Genomic DNA, 16,019 nt, shown 5'->3' with positions numbered 1-16,019 from the left:
AGTTTCATGACAATCCTCACTGTCAGAGACTGACCCTTTCGGTAGAGGCAAGTTCCTTGTCTGATAGCTTGTATTCTCTTTTGGATCGGGTATGCGTGCAACCTTGGAGTTTAATCTTGCCCCGAGGAAGGTCTTTTCTTGTTCTGGCTTTGTTGATATTTTTTTGTGGTTTATAGAGACACCCAATTTTTGCAGTGTTGTGATCACTTGATGAACATTTGTGTAACATTGTAGCTTTGAAATTGCCTTCTTCAGCCAGTCGTCTAGTTAGGAATAAACGTGGATTCCCCTCCTTCTTAGGGATGCAGCAACTGCTGCTAGGCACTTTGTGAAGACTCTTGTTGCCGATTTTATCCTGAAGGGCAGGACCTTGAATTGGTAGGGAGTGTTCTTGTCCAAGAACCGGAGGCATTTGTGTGCTTGGTTCATGGGGATGTACTAATAGGCGTCTTTTCGATCTATTGTTACCATGAAATCTCCTCTTTGTAGCTGTGCGATAACCTCCGGCAGTGTTGACATTTTGAAATGTTGCACGCAAATGAATTTGTTTATGAATCTGACGTCTAAGATGGGCCTTAGTATGAGATGTGGCTTTGGTACCAAAAAGTAAGGTGAATAGTTTCCTTTGTAGTGTTCCCTCCTTGGTATCGTCTCTATTGCCTGTTTTTGTAGGAGTACCCTTATTTCCTGCCTTAATTGTAAGAGTTCTGTTCCTTGAACCTCTTCTTTTTTGGTGAGGGTTTGTTTGTTAGCTCTATACAATAGTTGTGGCGGTCCACATTTAAAATCCAAATGTCTGTGGTAATGTCTTTCCAATGAAGTAGGTGGTGTGCTATTCTGCCTCCCATTTGTGTTGTGTGGGGGTCTGTTGTAATGGGAATGTCACCTGGAGTTTGCAAATCACCCTTTCAAGGGTTATTCCCTGGCTCTTCCTCTGCCCCGAAAGGGCTGTGTTGGTTGCTGTTGCCAAGCTAGGTATCCTGACTGCTGGATTGGATGTTGTCCACCACCCTGTGTTTGCTGCTGTTGTCCTGTTGAGAGACTCCCCTCCCAGTGGATCTTCTGAGGTTGAAACCTCCTCTTTTGAAGGCGCCCCTCTGTTGTAGGGCTCCCAAACCCTGTCTGGCTCATTGTCCTCCTTTATTTGTTGAGTGGGATTAGTCTACCTTACTTCCAAACAGGGCGTCTCCTGTGAAGGGTCTGTTAATTATTAGGTTTGGACCTCTTGCTTGAAGTCTGCTATTCGGAGCCAGGCGTGCCTTCTTAATGTTGCGCCTGTGCACATTTGTCTGCTGGCTGTATCGGCTGTGTCTAGGGATGACTTCAGGCAGGTGTTTGCTAGGTTTTTCCCCTCCTGTATGATGGATTTCCCCCTCTTTTTAGCCTCTTCTGGGAGCTTGTTCATCAGTTCTTCTATGTCATTCTATTGCTGGTGGCAATAGCTTTTCAGCAGGGCATTGGAGTTTGCAATATGCCATTTCATTGCCGCTTCTTTCGCAATCTTTCTCCCAACCATGTCCATTCTTTTGCTTTCTCTCTCTAGAGGCGGGCCAGTGAAAAAGTGAGTGTTGCTCCTTTCAGTAGTGACAATGAGCGAGTCTGGCACTGTGCTTCTCTGAATGTATTAAGGGTGCTTTGTGGGAGGTTTATATTTTTTCTCCACCCTTGGGGTTAACCCTTTTTGCTGAGGTAGGCTCCTTGAAAGCCTCCTTGACCCTGTCTAGGATGCTTGGTAGAATTGGGAGGTATTGTGTCCCCTTGGTGGATGGTGCCAAAGTCTCTAGGAGGAAACTGCAGAGTCTCCTTTCTCCTCCTCTAAGAGGAGCCCAAAAGTGTCCGCTGCTCTCTTGATGAGGCTGTTGTAGAAGGCCATGTCTGGTGGCGAAGCCTTCGAGGGATAGCTGCAGGCCTCTTTTGGGCTTTCTGTGTTTAGGTCATTCCATTCTTCCTCGAAAGTCCCCAAGGCTTCCTCCTCTTCTGGAGTGTTGAGCTCCTCTTCTACATCCTCTTCGTGAGGTTTGGGTGTTGGCAGAGCTTCGAGGATATCTTCTCTTTGAAGTTGGCAGGTTTTGTGGGAATTCCTTCAGCAATTCGTCAAACTTGTTCTTCGTTGAAGGAGTGCCACCATTTCCGCTTTCCATGCGTCTCTTCTTTTCCACCTTGAGGGCCCTTTTGGCGTCTGAGGCCAGGGAGTTTCTCTTCTTGGGTGTGGTGTATTCTGCCTCCGAGGGTGTGGTCCCTCCTCTCGTGGCCTCTAGTTCGGCGCTTGCCTTCGTCGATTTAGACTATCTTCACTTGTTGATATCCTGGGGGTGGGATCAGTGGGATTCTTTTGGTCACAGCTGACCCTCGGTCGTCGTTTTCTTCTACGCCTGAGCTGCCTTTTGCGCCTTCTTTTCAGAGCCCTTGGTTTCCAATGGGTGAGGGTTTCTTACCTTGTACGTTTTCTCTGTGTCCATCTTCGCCTTCTTCGCGGTACGCCTTTTCGCTGAGTCTCCTTCGAGGTCGTCCTCATTGCTTGAGAGGCCCACGTCACTCAGCAATTGTTGTTTCTACCTTAGGAGCGTGGCTGCGTAATGGTCCTCCCTCTGCATTTGGCGTACCTTGAGTGTCTTCGACAAGAACACCACACAGGCCTCGCAGTCTTTTTTTATCCTTGTGATCCCTCGGCCAGTAGAGGTTACAAACATCGTGTGCATCGCAATGTGAAAACTTGTGGTGGCACATTGGTCAAAATTTTCAAGGAATATTTTCCATTGCCCCTATTTTGAGCCATCTGCGTAGTTGCTCCGTCGGGGTCCCCTAAAGTGGAAAGGTGTCCAGAGGTCTCTTTCCATCTCCAGTGTCTCCTCAGTTGATGACCAATGTTTTTTCCCCACTCTAATTCCTTGATAGATTAGGGGATAATGTCCAAAACTTCGGAGTATCTCTTTTTGCTTCCAGACCCAATGGCGGAAAAAAAAGATGGCTAGCATGCACTGGAACTTCCGGGGCACCATCTGAGGTCACACAAGGGATGGATCTAACAACAAATGGTGGTCAACGACACCCCAGAGGGAAAACAAATACACAAAGACCATTCCAGACCAAACCACTAGAAAGCGAAATAATGCACAGCATATTAATCTAGGAAAAGATTCATGCTGCAAAAGAAAACATTACTGATGCAGAACTGAATGAAATGTTGAAGAACGAAACATGTAATATGACTGCATTCGATGGATGGAATTACCCTGTGGCCAAATGATACTGATGTGTGCATGAACAGTTTCTTTCCAAAGCAGATAGAGCAGATGAACAAGTTACTTACCTTCGCTAATGCCTTTTCTCGTAGAGACTATCTAAGCCACAGATTCCGTATCTTTGAGTTATCCCCAGGCATCAGACTGTATCTGGAAATTTAGCACTACCTCAGGACTCCTGTAGGTGGCATTGTTCGGTTCCATATGGTTGTTTGGCATCTTCTGCACTGGAATTGACATGCACTGTGCCTATACAGGCGCCACCCCAGCGCACTGGTGTCAGTTTCTTTTCATGAGTTTCCATGCCAGGATATTGGAGCCACGAAGAACACTGACCACCAAAATGGAAAACTAGAGCCCTAAAAGGGGATAGCCTTGTCCCTAGAAATCTGTTCACAGAGCGGGGAGGAAGGGTGGGTTGATAAGGAATCGGTGGCTAGATAACAATCTCTACCAGATAAGACATTACCGAAGGTAAGTAACTTGTTCATCAGATAGAGACTTCTAGTCATAGATTCATTACCTTAGAAAAGATATCCATAGCAATACATACCCAGAGGTGGGTTTGCAATTGGCAAAACAATTTCACACTAAAAAGTTGTGCTGGACAAAGAAGGCAAAGTGCCTGTCCAGATGGACCCAAATGTCCAGGCAGTAGTCAAGGTAAAGTATAGAAGCACACTAAGAAGTCCACTGGTTATAATGTATAGCCATTAATAAAGTAATCCAAAGTCCAAATTGTGTTTGTCATATTTATTCTTCCCAATGTTATTTGCAGTTCTTTCATAGAAAACATGACGTCCTATAGAGAAAAGGCAGCAAACACGTGTTCCGTCACAGAGATATTTTCAAGTCTGCAAAAGGATACATGCATAGTCATATTATTATGGGTCACAAAGACACCAACTTGTCCCCTTCGAAGAACTAGCCGAGAGCTCCGGCCTGCCACAAGTTCAGTTCCTCCTTCACGCCGCGGTGACTCGTATGCTCGGCATACAGTGGGGAAATGTAACGCAGGAGCATGGCACGCATCTAACCATACAATACCTGCACGAGCTGGGCACCGGTCGGCATCTCACCAAATGGTTTGCAGAGGCGCTCAGAGTTCACAAAGTGCCGTCAATACTCTCTTTGCGCGCCCACTGGGACGCGGACCTCCAGAGACCCACCACAGACCGTGAATGGGTTCACATACTTGAAGGCCCCACGTGGATTCTCCGTAACATGAGGTTCCGGTTCATTTAATATTATACAACACACAGGGCCTACCTTACACCGGCCAAAAACAAAGAAATATTTTGTTCGTACAGATGCCAAATGTGCCAGATGTAACGAGCCGGGGGCAGACCTCCTGCATATGTTGTGGTCATGTACAGCCAGCCATTCAAGCATATTGGGGAGAGGCCACTGGGAGCTTGGCTCAGTGTAAGGAGCAAACGTTAGAGTGGACATGGGAGGTGTGCATCTTGGAGCTCTACCACAGATCTAACAAACAAAGTGACGTCTAGATATTTAGACCTAGGCCTCATAGTAGCTAAGCAATTACTCACGCGTCGCTGGAAATCCCCCGATCCCTCGGCAGCAAAGGCCTGGTATCACTCCCTCCTGTGTTTGGCACAGGCGGAGAGCGTAGCACTCTGCCGCGAAGACGCGATAGGGATGTGCAAGCAGCCACGTGCACCGGCATGGGACGCAATCCTGTCAGATTTTCGCACAGCAGAGCAGCGTTCGGACTCAACAGACAACTGTAAGTGACGAAAGAACAAACCACAACACAACTGGCGTCCATTTTAGACCTTCTAGGGCACAGAAACAACGTGCCTGAATACTGATAGACCCTGCCATTCTCCATTACACATCAATTCTGCGGAGGTTAACGACTGGAACAATTCAATGAAATGTAACTAGGTTCACAGTTTATTTGGCTGGGGTGATGCAGATTCATAATATACATGGTTATGGCGGATGGAGCACTTGTTAATCAACATAATTGTATATATCAGTTCCAGTTGAGATTTTCTTTCTGTTCTAACGTTTCCCCCCCCCTTTTCTTTTCCGTTTCTTATCATCAAGGCATTATGCCAATTCACCACATACTGGACTTGCAATATAGTGATTATGATTCAGTTGTAAAATGCCATAAATGCATTGAAATGTTAAATGATACTATGCAAATGGAGATGTATAATATGCATTTTGGCTGTTATGTAATGTTCAAAAATTCTGAATAATAAAAATAAATTTAAACAAAAAATGGGTCACGAAGACATAGGAAAACAAAGTTTTCCTGTTGGATTACCTTCACTGATAGGATTATGAAATAGTGACAGTTTGTACTTCTACTAAGATTCTGGCATCCTCTCTATTTTCACGGTGGTCACTTCTATCGCTCAGGATTATTCTTCTCCAAAGGGCACTAACTTCTAGCATTCACGTTATTTTCTCCACCTCAGAACGTCTCGATTTACTACGTTCCTAATACAGTCTTAGGACTTACTTTATGAGGTTGTGCATGTCTGGACATCTTGTAAACACTTTGTCACTGTACTCTGTATGTGATCTATCCTCTCCCAGCACATCTTTGGATGATTGCCAAAACAAACTCACTATTTCCCAATTTTTCTTCCCCAGGTCATTGTGACATCATTTGAGATGTTGTCAGTGATGTCACTGACAATGTTATCAGTGATTTCATGCGAGATCATAAGCAGTTCATTGTGGGGGGGGGGTTGTAAGATAGTTAGCTCAGGTAACTAACTAATGAATTTCTATAGTTTTGTACGAGAGAAATGTGAGCCAATTTATAATGTCCCTGTAACCTTTGATTTTTTTCAGTGAATTTCTAAGGTTTTTTAAATTCTATTCCGTAACTATAACATCCCTAGAACCTTTGTTTTTTTTGTGAATTTGTAACTTTTTTTCATTCGATTTCTTAACTATAAAGTCCGTGAAATCTTTGTTTTTTTCAAGGATTTACATTTTTTTAAATTTCTTTCACACTTTAACATGCAATTTTTCACAGTGGATGTGTAAGCACCTATGTAGGTCTGTTAGCTGCTGTATGAATGGGCAAGTGGATTTGTGAGTGGGAGTGTGAATGTATCAGTGGGTGTATGAGGGGGTCTATGAGTGTGTGAGTAGGCTGTAAGTGCGTGAATACCTCTATGGGTTTATCACTGGTTGTGTCAGAGAGCAGTGTGTGTCTGAGTGGAAGTGCAAGTGGTGCTTTGGATATTTTAGTGAGATTATGGGTTACAAGTGGGTATCAGAGTGGTGCTATTTTTTGCGCATTTTTCATACTTGGTATATATTTAAAGGACCGATTCATGGTCTCTGCTCCTACTACGAGATGCTAGTATAGAATTAATTTGCCACACTCACTGAAGCTCATATTTACTTAAATGTATTTGTGATGTAGCCATGACACGCAAGTGACCAGCACCCTTTTAGTTGTTGTTTCTTCTTTCCTCTCGTTGAATCTTTTTGTGGTCTCAGGAACAGTTTACTTGTTAGCAACAACGGTTCTTAACAGTTTGGACAAGAGCCCAGGAGTGGTGCATACCCTTGTCGGGGGTAAAAGCCCGACGGGGGGGATACAGCACGGGCCGCTATAGGGGGCTCTAGCGGGCCATAGTTCTATAGAGGGAGGGAGTGGGGGGGGGGTGACAGACCGACTTCTACTAACAGCTTGGACCTTGATGGGAACGAGTCTGGAAGGGGAGAGAGGTGGGGAGGGGGGTGGGAGAGGGCACGGGGGAATTTCACCGAGTTGGGGAAGTTGGGGAGGGAGTTGGGCAAGGAATGGCACGAAGAGGTACAACCTGAGGAATGGGAGTCAACATTGTCACGCACAGCCGCTAAGGTCGCCTATTGACCTCCAGAAGACCTACACAGTATGGCAGGTACACTAACAAACACAGATGGGATACACAAGGGGATCTCCATTATGACTTGGAATGTTAATGGCCTGGGCTCCAAAATCAAGAGGGGATTAGTTAATTCATACATAAAGAGGACCGCCCCGGACCTCATCCTCCTGCAAGAAACTCACCTTAGGGCGGGAAAATGCACATTCATAGCGAGGGGTAGATACAAAGTCTTGAATCACGCGGGCTACACGTCAGGCGCTAGGGGAGTGGCAATACTAATTAACAAAACACACCCCTTCACCGTAGCGCGCACATGGAGCGATACACAGGGTACGTATGTGGGAGTGCAGGGAGTATGGTGCAGACAACGCATCACAGTCATCTCAGTATATGCCCCTCCAAAACTCCAACCACGCACACTTAGGGAGGTAGCGTCCATCTTACTAGAAACGGCGGACACGATGCAAATAGTGGGGGGAGACTTCAACGATGTCATGTCGGAAGACTTAGATCGTTCAGGGGCAACACGCAGAGGGGGGACACAAACCGCCCTTGCGAAATATGTGGCGGACATGGGACTCACTGACGCATGGAGATGGCGACACCCGACACAAGAGACATTCTCCTTTTACTCAGGGGCCCACAAAACCTTTTCCAGGCTGGACTATATTTTTGTGGCAAGACCGTACCTATCAGAGGGGGACGAACTCACGTACAAGGCTAGGGGAATATCGGATCACTCCCCCCTATATGCACTATTAGGGAAGAACACCGAAAGGCGTGAGACGGAATGGCGCCTGGCAGCCTGGGATATTCAATCCCCGGAAATAGTGCGGGGTCTGAGGGCAGACATAAAAGTGTACGTAGCGGAGAACAAGGGCTCAGTGGAATCTAACATTACTTTCTGGGAGGCCATGAAACCGGTGGTGAGAGATAGGGTTAGAGGGAGGCTGCGAGACGAACGCAGCAAACGGCACAGGGAGGCAGCAGCGTTAGAACTTGAAATCCTGACCCTGGAAAGACGCTACCTTGTAAACAGAGAGGAAGGTATACTGCGGCAGCTGCAGGACAAACAGAAGGAGTATAGGGAACTGGTCTCTAATGAGGCGAAGACGCAGGCCCTAGCAACGCTACACCGCCTGTATGATGTAGGCGACAAGTCAGGCAAGCTCCTGGCGTGGCTCAGTAGGAAAGAACAAGCCGCGAGATGGGTGGAAAGAATCAGAAAGGATGGGGGAGGCCTGGAAACTACCGATAGGGGCATAGCAGAAGCTTTCGCGCTACACTATGAGAACTTCTATAGAGGCCGGGACCTCGGGTCAGTGGACGAGGCCCTACTCTATATGGAAAATCTAGATATCCCAGTACTGGATGAGGACCTCAGCACCCCTCTGGAGGCGAGAATCACACTGGAGGAGATCTCCACTGCCATTAATAAATTAAAAACGGGGAAAACACCGGGGCCCAACGGGTTCCCGGCGGAATTCTTTAAAAAGACGGCCGACCTATTGACGCCTCATCTGTTGGCGCTCTATGTTGAAGCGTACGGACTAGGGAGACTCCCTCGAGACCTAGCATTAGCAACCATAGTGCCGATATACAAACAGGGCAAGCCGGAGGACGATTGTGCCTCATATCGCCCCATCTCCCTCTTAAATATGGAGGTCAAAGTACTGGCCACAATTCTAGCGGCGCGCCTACGGACGGTGGTCTCAGACCTTATACACACTGACCAGTCCGGATTTTTGCCGGACAGAGCGACAAAACTCAATCTCCGACGGACCCATAATTGGCTCCAAGAAATACAGGGTAGAACGGAACCGCATTGGTTCCTGTCCTTGGACGCTGAAAAAGCGTTCGATGCGGTACATTGGCCCTTTCTCATGGCAGTGTTGCGTCGGTTTGGCTTTGGCCCACACTTTCAGAAATGGATAGGGTTGCTCTACGCGGCACCGAAGGCGCGGGTACGAGTAAATGGGTGCCTATCACGCGAATTCCGGGTGGAGAGGGGCACCAGACAAGGATGCCCGCTGTCCCCCCTCCTTTTCACTCTCACTATAGAGATACTGGCGGTCAAAATCCGTCAGAACCCAGAGATCCATGGCTTCAGGTGTACCGAGTCGGGGGATACTCAGGAAAAAGGTCTCGTTGTATGCAGACGATGTACTGTTGTACATCACGAACCCCGAGGTCTCCGTAGGGAAGTTGTTCAGAGAGTTGGAAGACTTTGGGGCACTGGCCGGCCACACCATCAACTGGCATAAATCGGTCTTGTATACACCACAGGGAGCAGTACAGGGAATACCGCTGCCGGACCGTCTACTCACCACCACCGAGGGGTTCCAGTACCTTGGGGTGTATGTCACTTTGGACAAAAAGCTCTCGTTCCAGAAAAATGTGGAACGGATACTGAAGGAGGCGGTAGAGGATATGACAAGATGGAGACAGTTGCCGCTCACCCTACTGAGAAGGGCGGCGATGTATAAGATGATTACCCTACCCAAATTCCTATACGCACTTCAAAATGAGTACTATCCGCTGCCGACTAATACTATCACTAGAATCCACGCAGACCTGCGGTCATACATATGGTTAGGCAAACAACCACGCATAGCGCTCCGGACACTCCAACGCCATCAATATAATGGGGGGATCTCCTTACCGAACCTGGAGGCATACTACTGGGCGGAACACCTGACCCCCATTAATGACTGGCTGCACGCACCAGCGGACCACCCAACGTATGCACTGGAGAGGCATAAATTGTCCGCACACAATATACTCCACTATCTATATGGGGGAAAGGCGGAGAGAACGCTCTTGCCAGCGACTCTGATTACGATTAGAGCATGGTCCCGAGCTACTAAATCCACGGGATGGGAGGGGAGGCCAACACGTCAGACACCACTGTGGCATTGCAAATGGTTCACGGAACTCCGTAAACTGAAAGGCTTCCAAAGGTGGGACGACATAGGGATCTCCACTATTGGGGACGTGATTAGCAAAGGTGAGCTGAAGACTTTCGCTATGCTGCAGGCAGAGTTCGGATTACACCACACACAACGATACAAACACCTACAGCTAGCACATGCCTGGCATGCACAGCAGATATCACTACAGGACATACCGGAATATGCACCTTTGGAAGGGAGACTCCTACAGGAACAGATGGTACATCAGGCAGTGTCGCTTACATATAAAACCCTCACAAACAACATGTTGGGTAATTTGGCGAAACTCAGAGGTACATGGGAGGCGGAAGTGGGGCAGCTAGAAGACTTAGACTGGGAGCTAATACTGATGCATCCCCGAGAAGTCGCTATTAAGTCACGGTTGAGGCTGATCCAATTAAATGTGCTACACAGGACATACTTCGACCGGAGGCGTCTCCACAAGATGGGTAGGATAGCGGACGCCACGTGTCTTAGATGTAATACTGAACAGGGAGATTTCTACCACACCATATGGTCATGTGTGCAAATTCAAACGTATTGGTCTCACATCTTCACAGAATTGGGGGAGGTGCTGGGAACAGAGCTAACACTAGACCCGAAACTGGCGCTATTGGGAATGGTGACCGAAGTGGACCTGCCGCGCCCGCACATCATTTTCCTGGTGTTGGCCCTGGTGGTGGCAAAGAGGGACATAGCGAAATACTGGGGTGTGGCGGAGCGGCCAGAGATTGAGGAATGGAGGAGAGGTCTGGACCTCTATATGGCAGCAGAACGAGTGACATACAAAGCTAGAGGCTGTCCAAAAAAGTTCCGAAGGATATGGAGCAAATGGAGACAATACCATGGCCTAGAGGCAGGGCACATAGGAGGCAACCCATAGAGGGGCAGCGGGCGGGGATGGGCGGGAGGGACCACCTGATAACGACGAGTATCCATACAAACCTGAGAAGGTGATTCCCTTAGAGACTCCTTGTATAAGAGATGCTATATTGTGGTATGGGAGTGAGGACAAGCACTACTACACTGGACACGAAGGGAACCGGCGGACTGGTGACGCATTGTATGATGAACATGGGAACTGTCTATCACCCCTTGTGAGGGACGTGCTATTTGTTTGTTGGGGGTGGTGGGGGAAGGGGGGGGGGGGGTGTTGTGGGAGAAAATGACAAAAGCAGGATTATAAGGTTCCAGGCGGAACACGTAAAAATGGACACATGTGCACACTACTGGAATACCTAGGTGTTGCCGCCCGACCTCCGGGTTGTGGGCATGACGGCTGTGGACGAATTCATTGATGTACGTTTGACATATTGGGATGGACGTGTCACAACTGTATTCTTTTCATACCTGCACAAAAATAAAGTTTAAAAAAAAAAAAATGTATTTGTGATGTATTCACTTTTGTTAAGGTCTTCAGATCTTCTTTCGATATTGATTATTAGGGGGAACGTTTGTGGTTTCTATTCGCCATGCATAAGAATATAGATTTGTTTCCATTTTTTTTCCAGTGGAGCTTTACCTGGGGCTGGTGCAATGTTTATTTTTGTAAATGTTTCATGTAGAGGTTTAATTTAAAATTAACATTTGAATGGAATCTCATTTTTTACGAAGAGTCCACTGATTTCTAAAAACTGCATTCACCTGTGCTACTTTGTATTGAGAATTACATAATATTTTGTTATTGTGAAATGTTCACTACATATTATACACTACACTTTCATAATGGACCACTCATTTATGTATTTCTCTGCGTCACTCCTTGTCATTTGTTTCTGTGGATTATTTATTAACTGTGTGTTTTGTTTCCAAATGTTTTAGTTGTTGCGGATTTATTGCAATACTTATATTCCGTTTTGCGGAAAAATGGAAGACTGGGTGCTTTTCAGAAAGTTTAAAACAAATATATGTGCAAATTCTAATTACTGTTTGACAAAAGGGCTTTACTGACAGAGTGCTTAAAAGTCTGTAATCATTTTAAATGGTAAGCACTTTTAAATTGGTTTTCCGACGATGCCTGTAGTCACAATGATATGGGTATTCGTGAAGATCATGCAACTATGAAAGAAAGAGGTCTAATTGGAGAAGACAGTTTTCATTATTTATCAAAGGAAGTTCCCACCCTTCTCTGTTCTTGAATCTTCAATTCATTTTTTGATCATTCTTAGGAGCTGCCATGTGCTTTTAGTAGTAAAAACAACAAAGGGTTTTGGCCCTTAATCAGTAAGGCCGGACCAATATATCAATAACCAACAAACAGCTGCCAATACTGTTACTCTTTCATACATCCCAATTATACCAGCAACCAAATGGCCTAAAAAAAGTCATTTTCTTTTTCAATTTCAGACCAATTGAGATTAATTGACGAGTTATCTGACCAGGAAATAGAACATTCCAATACTTTTTCGAATAAAAGGAATCATAATGGACTCCTCTACAGGAGCAAGAACTCCCGGACCAGACACCGCGTCTGGTGCTGTATACTCCCAAGACCCCACCTGGATACACTAGACCTACAGTAGCATCCAAAGCATCCATACATAGACTCAACACCATTGAGAAGTATTTCATTCTCCCTATTTCCTGCGATACAATATTTAGTATTCAGACAACAATTAAAAATGCTTTTAGGTTAAGTATTTCATGTATAACTTTCAAGATACCATATATTTTCTTAAATGAATGGTACATCTTCGATCTATAAACAGTTTTTCACCCATACAACATATTAATACGACTAGTGTGACATCTTAGATGGGGCCGGATGTTAAGTTATGTTTATACCGTGATAAAGAGCGGCCTTTACATACCCTAACTAAGCAGAGCAAAAACATTGAGTTTAGTAGTACGGTCTCTGCTCCTTATTTACATACTGTTTGAAAGGTGCATATTAATGCTTTGATAAGCATTGTTACATGCTGGAGGATGGAGGCTCTTGTCGCTCCTCCTGAGATCGATGGTTCAGTGGAGGAGGGTGTGACAGGGGGTGGGATTTTCTTACTGTATATTTTCTGTATTGTTTTCCCTCCTTCACTTTCATCCTGCTCATATCTTTGTGGCACCCAGTGATACACACATCACATGCACAACAATGTACGACAGCCTTACGCTAATCCTTGCAACCAACTCATATCTCCAAAGAAAACAATCTTCCAAGCCAGACACAATATTACCCCCGAAGGTCTTGCCAATGATGCAGATCAGGCAACACATAAAACTGCATCACTTAGTAACTACATTCTGTCCTCCTTAACAACATGACCACACAAAAAAAAAATCACAGACAACCTTAACATAGTCTCTCTAAACGTGAAGGGCTTAAACCACCCGTTAAACTTCGCAAAATAATGGACTATCTAGCTAAATCAAAAGTAGATATTCTGCTTCAAAAAACAAACATCTCTGAGAAAGAAGCCACCCTTCTTAAGAACAATTGGCTTGTGGATGTACTCTGCTGTCCAGCAATACATTAAAAAACTGAGTAATTACACTAATCTCCAAACACTCCAATATCACACTTGAGTCCTTGAATACAGAGGAAGAAGGTAGACTATTAATCTTAACACTACGTAGACGAGAGGATCTACTTCATGACCTAAACGGTCCCAACAATGACGGCACATACTTCTGGGAGGAGATATCTAACAAGATAGGCCAATTGCCTCAAAGCGACCTTATCGTATTAGGGGAGACCTCAATTTACTATTAGACTCAGTTCTAGATCGACAATCCACCTATAAATACCATTCACCCAAATCTCTTAACGTGTTACCAAAACATGCTCCAAATATAATCTTTAAAATACCTGGCACTTGCAGCACCCTGATTCCAGAGACTACGCATTCTGTTCGGCACTGCACAGTTCTAACACAAGAATAGACTACATCCTCATCTCTGGCACCTACCCATCCCTGATTGACCAAATAAACATCTCTCTGAAACGGATCTCTGATCATTCCTGCATCAACACCCCCCTAGCAGTAACAAATCCAAAATCCCCTTCCAAAATATAGCACTTCAATAACTATGTCTTATCCAGCCACGCTGACAATGACCTCTCAGACACAGACATACAAACACTGTGGGATGCCCTTATGGCACCCTAAGAGGTATTCACATAGATATCAAAACAAAAACTAACAAAGATATGAATGTCAAACTAGCAACATTAGAAATGGAAATAAGACATATTGAAATGGTGCATACTACAACTCTTGATAAAGGCACCCTTTCTCTTCTTACACAGAAAAAATATGACTAGAACAAGACCCTGAGTGAAAGAGCCTGTATTTGGATAAATACATTTAAAGGCCTCAAACTAAGTGAAGCTAACCAAGCAGGAAAATGCTAGCCTCCTACCTCAAACACAAGCAAAATCAAAAAAAGATCACAGCAATCTAAGGTACTACAAACATAACCCATACTAAACCACAGAAAATCCTAGACCCCTTCAAACGAAACTCCATACCTGAGTGACCAGACCGTCAACCCTGCCCAATGCAGGAACTATTTCAATAGAATTAAAGTCCCTCACTTAATGGAATAAGATAAGGCATCCCATAACAAACCCATTACTATTAATAATATCTCCAATGCGATTGGCACACTGAAAGAAAACAAAACTCGCGAACCGGACAGCTACACTGCCAACTTTGATAAAATATTCACCAATTTACTCCAGCCAACCATGCTATCCCTATTTAATCACATCGCAGAGACAGGTACTGTTTCAGGTACAAGGGCAGAAGTCAACATTGTCGTAATTCCAAAAGATGGAAAAGATTTGACACTTCCCAAAAACTACAAGCCGATCTCTGATAAATTTAGACTGCAAAATCAACGCAAAGATCTTACCCAATTCCCTTGACACCTTTCTTCCTCAATTGATAAGCAACTCCCAAGTCGGCTTTCTCAAAAACGTAAGTCAAATAGCAATACCCGCCTTTTATGCTACGTCCTTGAGAGTGCAAAAAATGTCCACCACGGCCTCTGTTGCAATAACACTAGACGCAGAGCAAGCATTTGATTATCATAGACCTTTCTCAAACATTTCCTAGAAGCCTCCAACAAAGGAGAAGAATTTATAAGGATGATCATGACCCTCTACAAAAATCCAACCATTCGCATTTTTATTAACGGCTCCTTATCACTCCCACTGAAATTACGAAAGGCTATGAGACATGTTTGCCCACTCTACCCATCCCTCTTCCTACTAGCATTGGAACCCCTGCTCCTAGACATAAAGAACCCCAACATTGCCAGAATTGATTTTAAGGGCAAATGTGTTGAACCTGATGCCTATGTGGATGATATTTAAATAGTCACAGAAAACCCAGGCCACTCTATTCAAACCCCTTGGAGCGCCATAGGAAAATACTTGGAAATATTGGGGTACAAATTGAACTGAGATAAATCGGAAGTTAAACCCCTTAATCTTAATAATACAAAGAATATTTTAGATAATTCGGGCCTTACTTGGCAGAACCACTACATAAAATCCTTCCGGATAGAATTTGGATCAGACCTGATAGACACTATCAAACACAACAAAAAAATCACTCTTCAAAAAACAAAAACCCACCTGGACAACTGGTCACCTAAATGTATCACTTGGTGGGGTACAATAGAGACTTTGAAACACCGAGCTTTCGAACAACCTCAAGAGTACGGACTACCGCCCCCCCCCTCCCTCTTCCTTCTTCCTTTCTCTTCCTCCGCCTACTTTCTTCCTCCACTCATGTATAAGCCTTGTCCATGTAAATATATATTTTTTTATATACAATAAAGAATTTCAGAAATAAAAAAAAAATGATGATCACACCAATAATTAATTACCTAATCAGTATGCTTCCCTTATTCCTGATCAAGATTTATATGGCAAGAAAGAAAAAGCAAGAATAGCACTGAAAAAACTTAGATTATACAACACACTAGGAGGCCTCAACTTGGCCAACTTA

At 44.9% G+C, this 16,019-nt stretch overlaps 1 protein-coding gene across 2 annotated transcripts in view; it reads right to left on the bottom strand.

The window, feature by feature from the left end:
* FHOD1 (formin homology 2 domain containing 1) overlaps positions 1-16,019 on the bottom strand; it is a 1,641,100-nt gene that overhangs the window by 1,514,783 nt on the left and 110,298 nt on the right. The window lies entirely within an intron of this gene.

Source organism: Lissotriton helveticus, chromosome 12, assembly GCF_964261635.1.
Source record: "Lissotriton helveticus chromosome 12, aLisHel1.1, whole genome shotgun sequence".
Taxonomy (NCBI): domain Eukaryota; kingdom Metazoa; phylum Chordata; class Amphibia; order Caudata; family Salamandridae; genus Lissotriton; species Lissotriton helveticus.
Note: the sequence above shows the minus strand (reverse complement) of the source record. Positions and strands in the feature narration are given on the sequence as shown.